Genomic DNA, 13,748 nt, shown 5'->3' on the forward strand with positions numbered 1-13,748 from the left:
CCTGACCAGGGATGGAACCCAGGCCCCTGCACTGGAAGCTCAGAGTCTTAACCACTGGACCACCAGGGAAGTCCCCCATTCTTTCACTTAATCCAGGACTCTACTCAAATATCTCCTCAGAGCTGCTGCCCAATATCTTGGTACCCTCTCTCCCCTCCATCGCCTTGCGTGCGTGCATGCTAAGTCACTCGGTTGTGTCTGACTCTTTGCGACTCCATAGACTGTAGCCCACCAGGTTCCTCTGTCCATGGGATTTCCCAGGCAAGAATACTGGAGTGGGTTGCCATGCCCTCCTCCAGGGGATCTTCCCAACCCAGGGATCAAACCCGCGACTCCTTTACTGCTGACCCACCAGGGAAACCCCTCTATCTCCTTACACTGCTTCAGTCTTCTTTACGAAGACTGAAGTACAAACCACTGCCTGACTTTGTGAACAGCAGCTTCTCCATCAACATCTGTGGTACAGATGTCTTAGTCCAGGCCTCCTCCGCTTTCACGGGGACCATCACAGCAGCCTCCTGCCCCACCATTCATCCTCCACTTGAGTCAGGATGCTCACAGTAAAGGTGAGTTTGCTCAGGCAGATTCGACTCTATCCCTTATGATCCTTCCATGGCTTCCCATTGCCATCTGGATAAAAACCAAACTCCTCACACTGGCATTTCATCTGGGTGGCCTCCCTCCCCACTGCGCCCGCCCACCTGTCCAATCCCATCTGTGGTTCCCTCAGACGTTTGTTCGTTCTAGCCTGCCCTCCCTCCGAAGAGCCAGCCACTGTGTTGGTTTGGCAGGAATCCTCCCGACTGCATACACGTGGTTTCTGCCAGTGTAATACAATGCCCTAGTGCCAAAGCACTATAATGAAAACAGCTGCCCTTCTGCCCCACCTTATCTTTACTTCTCAGCCCTGCTCCCCAGAGCAACCACTTTTAATGTTTTTATTCTTCTAGTGATGATCTCCATAATTCTAAATAATATGTTTAAATGTCTATTTCTTGATGTATCTATTTTAGACAGTAGCTGTTGAAGTTTGTATTCAGTTAAGTCAAGTTATGGGCTGGCTCAGTGGTAAAGAATCAGCCTGCCAGAGCAGGAGACGTGGGTTCGATCCCTGGGTGGGAAGATCCCCTGGAGAAGGAAACGGCTACCCAGTCCAGTGTTCTTGCCTGAGAAATCCCATGGACAGGGAAGCCTAGGGGGACTACAGTCCATAGAGCTTTAAGAGTTGGACATGACCTAGTGACTAAACAATGATAACAAAGTCAGGGTATGCACCAGTAACAGACAATCCCAACATCTCAATGGCTTCACACATGAAAAAGCTTTATTTCTCACCCTTGCAGAATCCATTCAGTGTCTCCAGGACATCCATATTCCATGAGGCAGTTCCAGCCTGCTTCAATCTTGCGGCTCTGCTATCTTAACCCAAGGCTGCCCTGGCCACCACAGAGGGAGAGGGGACAGACACAGAGTCATCTAAGCTTCAGTCTAGCTGCAACACAGCACTTTCTCTTGAAGCTGACTCTCCAGAAGTAGTTATATTGGCCCCATCCAATTGCAAGGGACTGAAAAGTAATCTTTTGTGTGCCCAGAAGGAGGGAGAACCAAGTATTAGTGAATACTACTAAGTTCCTCCTTGTTGTTGTTTAGTTGCTGAATCGTGTCAGACCCTTTTGCAACCCCAAGGACTGTAGACGCCTCTGTCCATGGGATTTCCCATGCAAGAACACTGGAGTGGGTAGCCATTTCCTTCTCCAGGGGATCTTCCCAACCCAGGGATCGAACCTGCATCTCCTGCATTGCAGATGGATTCTTTACTACTGAGCCACCAGGGAAAGCCCCCACTAAGGTCCTCCCCAACTCTTTAATATGGTAAATAAGGATCACCTCTCTTCATCTACCCAGCTTCCTCTCCATCCTCCCAATATAGTTCTACCACAATTTAAAATTGCTTAGTCAAGTTTATATCCAGAGTTATTTTTTTCCCAGGGTTTACATTCGTGGTTTTTTAAAAAATTATTCACTTATTTTATCTCTTTGGCTGTGCCAAGGTCTTAGCTGTGGCACACAAGATCTTCAGTCTTCATCATGGCATGTGAGTTCTTTAGTTGTAGCATATGGGATCTAGTTCCTTCACCAGGGATTGAACCTGGGCTCTCTGTGTTGGGAGCACAGAGTCAGAGCCGCCAGACCACCAGGGAAGTCCCCAGGGCTTACATTCTTCTGCCTTTGTAGGTACTGTCCACGCTGAGCCAAATGGTATACTATAGTTGTATTCGTTTTTTAGTACTAATTTTTGTTCTTCGTGGAGTTAGTAACTGCCTCTTTTTGAAAACCGAGTATCATATATTAATGAACATATATGGGAAAATGGTACAGATGAACCTATCTGCAAGGCAGGAATAGAGACACAGACACAGAGTACAGACATGTGGACACGCTGGGGGGAAGGGGGTGGGATGAACTGGGAGATGAGGCCTGACATCTATACACCCCCATGTGTGAAACAGATAGCGGGAACCTGCTGTATAACGCAAGGAGCTCGGCTCGGCGCTCTGTGATGACCGAGATGGGTGGGATACGGGGAGACGGGAGGCAGGGACAAGAGGGAATATAGGTATACTCGAAGCTGGTTGTACAGCAAAAACCAATACAACGCTGTAAAACAACTGTACCTCGATGAAAAAACAATTGCTTCTTTTTTTAATTTGCTTAGTTCTGTGTACACATTGATAAATCTCTTCAAACACTCCAGCAGACGCACAAAAATGCCTTTTCCATGCACTCAACATAATCTATCAAGTTCCTTTTGTTTCTCTAGTGAATCCACTTCCTGGAGCTTCCCTCCTCCTCTCTCAATCTGCAACTGGTTGCTTTTCAGAGCACTGAACACCTGTCCTCCTGCGTTAGAGCACCTGTTTCCTGGATTACAAGTCTTGTTTATCATGGTTTATCCCCTTGTTTTGGTGGGGCACATCCTGTAGTCACTTCCTAAAGAAAGGGTACATAGGAAGGAAAAATTTTACACCCTGGCAAGCCAGCAAATGTCCTTCTTCCATCCTCACGTCTGATTTCATGTCTACTATTTAAAATAGTAGATTGGAAATCATGTTCCATCAGAAAATCGATGGCACGGCTCCCTCATCTTCTAGTTTCCAGTGTTGGCACTGAGGTGTCTGAAACCATTTTAATTTCTGATGTTTTGTAGTAGTGTATTCTTCCCACCTCTGAAACTTTTAGGAGCTTTTCTCTCTCTCTTTTTAAAATTTAATTCTTTTTAATGCTGTAGGCCACACCATGTGGCATGGGGGCATCTTAGTTCCCTGACCAGGGATCGAACCCCAGGGTTCCCTGCATTGGGAGCACGGAATCTTAACCTCTGGACCACCAGGGAAGTCCTAGGACCTTCTCTTTCCTCCTAGATTTCTGACATTTGTGATGATATGCCGTAAGATGGCTCTTTTTCATTTTTACTGGGTCCTCTCAGTCCAAAGGTTTATGCCCTCCAGTATAAAACGTCCTCTCATCATTTCTTCAGTGATTTCCTCCCCACCGCTTTCTCTGGAATCCCTGGACAATCTGGTAGCCAGATATCGGGCCTCCTAGATTGATTGTCTCCTTTACTTCTCTTTTTTATTTTCTGCCTTTGTGGTACATCTTCTGGGAAATTTCCTTTTCATTACCTCTCAACCTTTCTATTGACTTTTTAAAAACGTTATTTTATCTCCGATTTTTACTTCCCAGTGCCTCTTATTATCCGTTTTTATATAGCATTTATAGCATCTTATTTCAAGAACATAATATCTTCTCTTTTGTCTCTGAGGATACTGATAATTTTTGTCTTGTATTTTCTTCTCTCTGCACAGTCTATCTGCTTCACACATTTTTGTTTATTTGTCTGCTTTGGCCTCCTTCTTTTATCCCGGAGACTTGGATATCTGGTGATATGTGATCAAAGGTTGGCCTTCTCTTTTTTAGTGTTTATTTATTTATGTGGCTGTCTCAAGTCTTAGTTGTAGCATGCAGGATCCTCAATCTTCGTTGCAGTATGCCAGCTCTTTGGTTGCAGCATGTGGAGTTTAATTCTCTGACCAGGGATTAAATCTGGGCCCCCTGCATTGGGAGTGTGAAGTCTTAGCCACCGGACCACCAGGGAAGTCCCTAAAGCTTGGCATTTGAGTGAAGCACTAATTAATTAATTGACAACACTGGGGGCTGGGGAGTGGCTGTCAGCTGGTGTGCGTCATTCTAGGTGGACTGAACGGAGATCTGGCTTTTATTCTAGGAACACTTACATATCAGTGACTGTAGCTCCCTTCTTTGGGGGCTTCAGAAAAGAATCCTGCCATTTCCTCCCTGGAGAGCACACTTCTGGCTGTTAGGATTCTGGTAGCAGAGCTACCCCTGGTAGCAGAAGGGGTCTGGAAAACCTTTTTTTCCCCTTTGGTATCTCGCTGTGACCCTTCCTGTGTCTGCAGCTGCAAATTCAGTCCCCCTAGGTTAACTTCTCCAAGGAAAAAACCCTCCTGCAGAGTGGAGGGGTGGCCACCTGGCTGTGCAGGGTACAAAGGCTGGGGAACTAAGGGTCTCACTGTTCAGTCTATAGGTAATTGATTGCCTACCACTGTTTTCAGCCCCACACCTCACCCTCGCTCAGCCTGTCCCTCCTGTTCAAATTGCTTTTCATCATCCAAATAGGTGTTGCCATCGCTTAACCTGAGACCTAAGAGGTGAAGCCATTTGCCAAGGTCACATGGCCATGAAGTGGCAGGGCTGGTATTTAAATCAGGAAGTCTAGTGCCAACAGCTGGTAATGACTTTGCTGTTCTGCCCCTCAGTACTTGTTACCTTCCTTCCTCCTCCACTTCCTTCCTCCCCCACATTCCTTGAAAAAGTCAAAGAATGTGAGATTATTATACGCTGAGGTTTGTTCACTCATCCAACAGGTATCAATGGAGCAGCTGGTATGTGCTGGCACTGAGGAAGGGCTATAGAAGTGAAGATGGCAGTCTGACTTCTTGAAACTTATGATCTTAGGGAGGGGGCAGACACTGAACAAATTGCTGCACTTTTTAAGCAGGGGAGTGATGGGGTTTGACTTATGCGTTTTCTCAAAAGATCATTCTGACTGCCGTGTGGGGGCTAGTTGGAGGGCAGAGCAAGAGTGGTTGAGAGCATGAACTTCCTAGGAAGATAAATTTTATCTCCCCACATCTCAAAATCCTACTGTTGGTTTCTAATTCTTTTTTTTTTCCTATTTCAAAAAGTTGTAGATATGACATTGGACCCTTATATCATACCATATTTAAAAATTGACTCAAAATGGTTGAAAGACCTAGATGTAAGAGCTAAAACTATAAAACTCTTAGAAGAGAACAGGGGGAAAGTTACATGACACCAGATTTGGTGACAAAGTCTGGGACACGAAACCAAAAGCAACAAATCAAAAAATAGATAAACTGGACTACATAGAAATTCAAAGCTTTTATGCATCAAAGGACATGATCAACAGAGTGAAAAGGCCACCACAGAATGGGAGAAATATTTGCAAATCACATATCTGACAAGGGGTTAATATCCAGAATATATAAAGAATTCCTACAACTCAACAGTAAAAAAGCAAACAACCAGATTTAAAATATGGTTAAAGGACTCAAACAGACATTTCTCTGAAGATATACAAAGGACCCATAAGCTCATGAAGAGATGATCAACATCATTAATCCTTCAGTTCAGTTCAGTCGCTCAGTAGTGTCCAACTCTTTGCGACCCCATGAATTGCAGCACGCCAGGCTTCCCTGTCCGTCACCAACTCCCGGAGTTCACACAGACTCACATCCATCGAGTCAGTGATGCCATCTAGCCATCTCATCCTCGGTCGTCCCCTTCTCCTCCTGCCCCCAATCCCTCCCAGCATCAGAGTCTTTTCCAATGAGTCAACTCTTCGCATGAGGTGGCTAAAGTACTGCAGTTTCAGCTTTAGCATCATTCCCTCCAAAGAAATCCCAGGGCTGATCTCCTTCAGAATGGACTGGTTGGATCTCCTTGCAGTCCAAGGGACTCTCAAGAGTCTTCTCCAACACCACAGTTCAAAAGCATTAATTCTTCGGTGCTCAGCCTTCTTCACAGTCCAACTCTCACATCCATACATGACCACTGGAAAAACCATAGCCTTGACTAGCGGACCTTAGTCGGCAAAGTAATGTCTCTGCTTTTGAATATGCTATCTAGGTTGGTCATGGAGAAGGCAATGGCACCCCACTCCAGTACTCATGCCTGGAAAATCCCATGGGCGGAGGAGCCTGGTAGGCTGCAGTCCATGGGGTCGCTAAGAGTCAGACATGACTGAGCGACTTCACTTTCTCTTTTCACCTTCATGCATTGGAGAAGGAAATGGCAACCCACTCCAGTGTTCTTGCCTGGAGAATCCCAGGGATGGGGGAGCCTGGTAGGCTGCCATCTATGGGGTCGCACAGAGTCGGACACGACTGAAGCAACTTAGCAGCAGCAGCAGCAGCAGCAGGTTGGTCATAACTTTTCTTCCAAGGAGTAAGTGTCATTTAATTTCATGGCTGCAGTCACCATCTGCAGTGATTTTAGAGTCCCCCAAAATAAAGTCTGACACTGTTTCCACTGTTTCCCCATCTATTTCCCATGAAGTGATGGGACCAGATGCCATGATCTTCGTTTTCTGAATGTTGAGCTTTAAGCCAACTTTTTCACTCTCCTCTTTCACTTTCAGAAAACCATTCTAAAAGATACATGTACCCCAATGTTCATTGCAGCACTATTTACAATAGCCAGGACATGGAAGCAATCTAGATGTCCATTATAGATGAATGGATAAAGAAGTTGTGGTACATATATATTATGGACTATTTCTCAGCCATAAAAAGGAATGCATTTGAGTTAGTTCTAATGAGGTAGATGAAGCTGGAGCCTGTTTTACAGACTGAAGTAAGTCAGAAAGAGAAAACTATCATATATTAACACATATATATGGAATCTAGGAAAATGGTACTGATGAACCTATTTGTAGGACAGAAATAGACATGCAGACATAGAGAACAGAGTTGTGGACACAGCGGGGGAAGGAAAGGGTGGGATGAACTAAGAGAGCCTCATTGAAACATATACATTCCCAAGTGTGAAATAGACAGCCTGTGGGAATTTGCTGTATGACCCAGGGAGCTCAGCCTGGGGCTCTGTGACAACCTAGAGGAGTGGGATGGGGTGGGAGGTGGGAGAGAGGGTCAAGACGGAAGGTACATATGTATACCTGTATGGCAGAAACCAACACGACATTGTAAAGCAATTATCTTCCAATTAAAAATAAACTATAATAAAAAGACAAAAAATAAACTCAGGGTCATGAATGCTCATAGTAGCATCATCCACAACAGCCGAAGGTGCCCACAGATGAACGAATGGATGAACAAAATGGGGTCTATACATACAATGGAACATTATCAAGCCTTAAGAGAGGAAATTCTGACACATGCTTCCACATAGACGAGCCTTGAGGACGTGCACCAAGTGAAATAAGCTAGTCACAAGAAGACAAAGACCTCTGTGATTCCACTCATATGAGTAGTCAGGTTCACAGAGGCAGAAAGTAGAAAGGTGCTTTCCAGGGACAGAAGCAAGAGAGAACTGAGGGGTTATTATTTAATGGGTACAAAGTGTCAGTTTGGGAAGATGAAAAAAAGTTCTAGAGATGGATGCTGGTGATGGCTGCATGACAATGTGAATATACATAACGTCAGAGAACCGTGCACTTAGGAATGGTTAAATTTTATATGTATTTTACTGCAATAAATAAGTTGTGGCTAATCAAGTGTTCTCACTGTGCCTGTTTTCTGAGCTAGAGAGTCTGATGAGGAAGTTCTGTAGTGCCATTCATATCCTAGCTCGTCAACACACTTAGCTGTGCAATCTTGAATAAATTACTTCACCTCTCTGAAGCCGTTTCCTCATTGGTAATTTCAGAGTAATCACGCTTTCGGAGCCAACACGTGTGAAAGCCTCTCACTTACTAGCCAGCACAGAGATAACAATTAGCAGGCTTTTAAGGGTTTATTTCCCCTGATATTTTTATGCTTATTTTTCTCATAGAATTCAATCCTCTCTGAATTGGGCCCAACCCTGGGGGTGAATTCTATTGACTCTGAGATGCCTTGGGAAACTCATTGCTTTTCTTTTTTTCTAGGTCAAAATCCCTTTTAGCGCATCTTGAATTGCACAGCTGCTGGGGAATTTGCTCCCAACCATCCTCCCTCAGGGGCTTCCTTGGCGGTTCAGTGGTAAAGAATCCGCCTGCCAATGCAGGAGACGTGAGTTCGATCCCTGGGTGGGGAAGATCCCTGAAGAAGGAAATGGCACTCCAGTGTTCTTGCCTGGGAAACCTCATGGACAGAGTAGCCTGGTGGGCTACAGTGCATGGGGTCACAAGAGTCAGATATGACTGACTAAACAACAACAATCCTTCTCAGACCTCAGGGAGGCTTCCCTTACAGGAAGTACTGAGTGGCTGACCATGTTGATTTCAGAGCCCTAAACCCATTCCACCATCTGTCAGACAAGCCCTGCTCCCTGCCGTCCCCAGGCAGGGAAGAACAGGCACCATCTCTGTCCATTTCCCTTTAACTTGATAGAGACTGGCCTTGCTCAGTGGCTAACACACAGCCAGAGCCACAGGAAATCCATACACACTCCTGGGTCTCTGGAGAGCTGGCCTTCTTGATGACAAGTAAGCTCCTGGTAAGAATTTCCTTCCCCAGGCAAACCCAGGGTGGTTGGTTAGACTGGTTGACATCTTAATACCCAGTGCCCAGAAGAAGGCTAAAACATTCCCTCCTATTTACAAGGCCCTAAGGGAACGCTTCTGACAGCTTTGGATGGCTCTTTTTTTTTTTTTTTAAGCAATATTCTCTAAGTGTCTTTTCTCTCCTGTACCAGTGAAAGTGAAAGTCACTTAGTCATACCCGACTCTTTGTGACCCCATATACAGTCCACAGAATTCTCCAGGCCAGAATACTGGAGTGGGTAGCCTTTCCCTTCTCCAAGGGGATCTTCCCAACCCAGGAATCAAACTGGGGTCTCCCGCATCGCAGGCAGACTGTTTACCAACTGAGCTAGAAGCCCACATTTACCAGGCGGTATGCCAAATGCACCAAACGCATGATTTCATTTCGACCTCATTGCAACCCTGAGTGTTAAGACCTAGCTTATCACACATCAGCCATGGCAGAGGGGCCAAGTCTGGAGGCCGGGACCAAAGGGAGAGAACTGGTCCGGAGGTGGGCTGGTTCCAGAGCCTTTACCTGCCCTCACCCATTCCTCAACTCTGCTGTGATCTGGAGTTTGGAGACCATCTGTTCACAGTCCAGGTAGGGTCGGGGAGAGAGACTTATACACATCAGAACAATGGCACAGACGTCATGATGGGGCCCGGTAGGGCAAGAAAGAGAGGTGAGTTCAGAACAATATGTCCACTTCTTGTCAAAAGGGTGGCAGCCAGAATTTGTGGCACTACAGCTACATGCCAGGTGTTTCTCAGGCATGCTTTTAGGTACTTCTTACACCTGTGCTTTGTTTTATTCTTTAATAGATAATAAGCGTTTGTTGGACACTGACTGTGCCAGGCGCTGGGAAAGCATTTTACATCATTTAATTTTCCCAGGACCCTATGGGGTGGATAGGATTTATCATTCCTGATTTATGGGGAGCAATAAAGGAACTTGCCCAAGGCTGCAGAGGCAGAAAGAGGCTGAGCAGAGATTCCACCCCTGTGGGCATCTCCAAGTCCTTGGTGCCTTCCTCTGGACTTCCATTTCAGCTTCTCCCCTGCAAACCCAGCGTGCGCACCCTTCCCACACTCTCTTTGACAAGGAAAACATTAAGTCCCAAAGGCATGGCATTGTCTCAGTCACCACTAAGCCTGGGACTTCCCAGCTCCAAGCAGGTGCTCAAAGCACATCTGTTGAATGAATGAATGTTGCTGCATCTGTCCGCCACACTAGACAGTGCAGCCTTTAGGCAGGAACCATGTCATAAACACAGCATTTACTGGGGGATTCCCGGGAGGACGGAGGGTCAGGCACCCTGATCCTTGGAAATAACCAACCACAGACCCAAGAGCTCTGAGTTAGACCACACTGCTCCCTTTGTCCCTTCTATCCTCCACCCAGGCCAACCCAGGGCCCCTGAAGGACATCTGGGCCTGACCCTGCCTGCCCTGAGTCTGCGGTGACTCAGCTAGGCCTCGGCAACGGGAAACCTTGTCAGATCATCTTCAGATCATCTACCGAAAGGAGCGAATTTGTTTTTAACTGGGCTGAGGGGTATTTATTTTTTACCTCTCATGCATAAGAGCTCCCGGGGCAAGAGACCTAAAAACAATAACAGCAACAAAGTAAAGGCACCAATCAGGCTGATCGACCTTACAGCACCTTAGGAACCAAATCAAACAAAATGCTTCAGCCTAGATCAAAACTCACTGGGTCCCAAACAGCATGGACTGTTGGGAGTATTCAGAGTTACTTTTCTTCCCCAGTGCTTTGTCAGATCACAGAAATAACAGCTGCTCACTATAAAAGGTCCAAATAATGCAGAATCATTTCATAAAGAAAATTTAAAAACCATCAGTAGGACAGACTATCATTGACAGATAACAGGCAAATATACAGGCCCTGTTTTAAATAAATGGGATCTGGCTCTAATACTATTATATAACCTGTTTCTTTCTTCTCAAAAATATGCTGTAATCATCTTTCCATATCCACAGACACAAATTAATATAATTTGGGGTGACTGATTGTTATTCAAATCCAGAGGTCAACAGACTTTTTTCTGTAAAGAGCCAAAAAGTAATTATTTTAGGCTCGGTAGGCCCCTTAAGGTCTCTGATGCATATTCTGCTGCTTTTTGTTTAATGTGTGTGTGTTTGTCTGTTTCGTTTTGGTGTTTTTGGCCTCGGGGCTTGTGGAGGTCTTAGTTTCCTGAACAAGGATTGAACTCCAGCCCTTAACAGTAAAAGTGTGGAGTCCTAACAACTAGACTACCAGGGAATTCCTGTTTTTGTCCCTTACAAGCTTTTAAAAGTGTAAAAAAAACATTTTTGGCTCAAGGACTATACAAGAATAGACTATAGGCTGGAGCTAGTCTCACTTACAGACACTAATGCTCCCAAATATAGTTACTTAATAAATCTCAGATTAAATGACACATAGGTTGCTTCTGCTCTTTTGGTATTATAAACAGTATTGTGATAAATGTCTTTGTGCACAAAGATATCTGATGGTTTCCTTAGGAAAATTCCTAGGATCTCAGAGCTAGAAGGAAACTTCATATTGAGGGCATTCCCTCTGTGGCACTCCAGACAAATGACCACGCAGTTTCTGCTTGTATATATCCAGAGATGGGGAACTCGCCACCTGCAGCACAGTCTATCCCATTGGGGACAACTCACAGGAAAACAAGTCATTAATGTGGACATGGGCCACACCAGGAAGGGTGGCCTCTGTGGATAAGTTTTCAGGTTTCTGCCCCATGACTGGCTGCATCCACCGTACACAGATGCGGTGGGGTCTCTCCTTTTATTTATTTTTTTACTTTTTATTGTTTCCCCCAGATGTGTTTTTTGTGTATTTCTTACTTCACTGACATCACTGCTGGTGGAACATCAGCTTAAGCCATGCTCCCATCACTCATGCACCCGAGACTGGCAACCTTGTTCCAGCTCACAACTTTGTTCCTCTCCTTCTACTTCTAAGCTGTTCCAGAGAGTCCCTGAGCTCCTTGCACCTCCAGCAGATAGTGTCACTACCAAAGTTTCAATAATAACTATAGTGGGTTAAATGGCAGCCCCTAAAAGACAAGTCCACATCCCAACACCCAGAACTTGTGAAAGTGGCCTTATTTAGAAAAGGGGTCTTTACACATATAATTTTTTTTAATTTATCCCTTTTTTGGGGAGTTGTGCAAGTAGGATCTTAGTTCCCTGACTAGGGATAGAACCCCCTACATTGGGAGTGCAGAATCTTAACCACTGGACCACCATGGAAATCCCTAAGTTAAGGATCTTGAGACCATCCTGGATTATTGGGGCGGGCCCCTAGCTCTAATGACAAGTGTCCTTGCAAGAGACACACAGCACACAGGAAGAATGAAGGCCATGTGAAGATGGGGGCAGAGATTACAGTGATGTGGCCACAAGCCACTGACTGTTGGAGCCACCAGAAGCTGAAGAGGAAAGGAAGATTTTCCCCAAAAGCCTTCAGAGGGAACGCAGTCCTAGAGATACTTTCTGGACCTCTGGCCTCCAAGAATGTAAAAGACTACATTTCTGTTGTCTTAAGCCGTTGGGTTTGCAGCAATGCCTTACAGCAGCTCTGGGAAATGATACAGTAAAAGTGCAGCCAAGGAGAAGCATGGACTCTGGCACCAGAAACACCTAGATTTAAGCCCCAGCTCTGCTTCTGACCAGTCAATCCTAAAGGAAATCAACCCTGAAGATTCACTGGAAGGATTGATGCTGAAGCTGAAGCTCCAATACTTTGTCCATCTGATGCGAAGAGCTGACTCATTAGAAAAGACCCGGATTCTGGGGAAGATTGAGGGCAGGAGGAGAAGGGGACGACAGAGGATGAGACAGTTGGATGGCATCACCGACTCAATGGATATGAGTTTGAGCAAGCTCCAGGAGATGATGAAGGACAGGGAAGCCTGGTATGCTGTAATCCATGGGGTCACCAAGAATCAGACACAACTGAGAGACTGAACAACAACAGCTGCTTCTAACCGTATGACCTGGGGCAAGTTCTCTGAGCATCAGTTTGCTCCTCTGTGAACTGGGAATAACCATCCTCCCTTTTGAGGGTGTGATGAGTGTGGGATGAGTTCATGCCTATGATCTCCCTAGAACATTCCTGGCACATTCGTATCATATGGCTTCTCTTCTTGTCCAGATGAGGAAAATGGGCCCAGAATGATCCCTAGTGAGCAGTCCTGGGGTCCCAGGCTCCTGACTCCTTTTCTGGCCCTTTGGTAATCTACCACCATTGAGATGAAACACAGAGCCCTGTGCTGGAACTTCCTCCCTAGAAGAGGCTCTGATCTGGAACACTGAGTTCAAACTTCCTCACCCACTTTGCAGATGGGAAAACTGAGGCCTGGAGAGGGAAAGACAATTGTGCAAGGTCACACAGAGTAGCAGTTCCCCTAACTTCTAGGAGCCCAAGTTCTTTCTACTTCTTGAATCTGCCCACCAAGAAGCTAAATCTCAGATGAGGGTTCAAGGTAAGAGGCCAAAGGGAAACGGGCTCCTGTCCAAGGCTTCAGAGTTCCTGACAAGATTGCTGCCTACATTGTATGTCCCTGTGTCCAGTGGGTAACCAGTGTAGGGTGGGTCCATGGATGCAACGGTCCCCATCACTGTCAGCATCTTTGCCACCATCTCCAACACAGCAGCTACACAGACTCAGTACTTAACACGAGTCTGATGTATCATATTGCATCCTACCATGACATTTATATAGATTATCTCATTCAATCACTCCAAAAACCCTATGAAATTGCTACTATTATCATCCTCATACAGAGGAGGAAAGGGAGCCTTGGAGAGCATACCGGGTTGAATAGTTGCCCTCAAAATTCACATCTAAGGAGTTCCCTGGTGGTTCAGTGGTTAAAAATCCACTTTCCAATGCAGGGGACACGGGTTCAATCCCTGGTCCAGAAAGATCTCA

General features: G+C 45.6%; 1 protein-coding gene across 1 annotated transcript in view; it reads right to left on the reverse strand.

Annotated features, from left to right (window-relative positions):
• The window catches only part of OPRD1 (opioid receptor delta 1), a 38,950-nt gene that overhangs the window by 6,521 nt on the left and 18,681 nt on the right, over positions 1-13,748 (reverse strand). The gene's annotated exons all lie outside the window — the stretch shown is intronic.

This window comes from Ovis aries, chromosome 2, assembly GCF_016772045.2.
Source record: "Ovis aries strain OAR_USU_Benz2616 breed Rambouillet chromosome 2, ARS-UI_Ramb_v3.0, whole genome shotgun sequence".
NCBI lineage: Eukaryota > Metazoa > Chordata > Mammalia > Artiodactyla > Bovidae > Ovis > Ovis aries.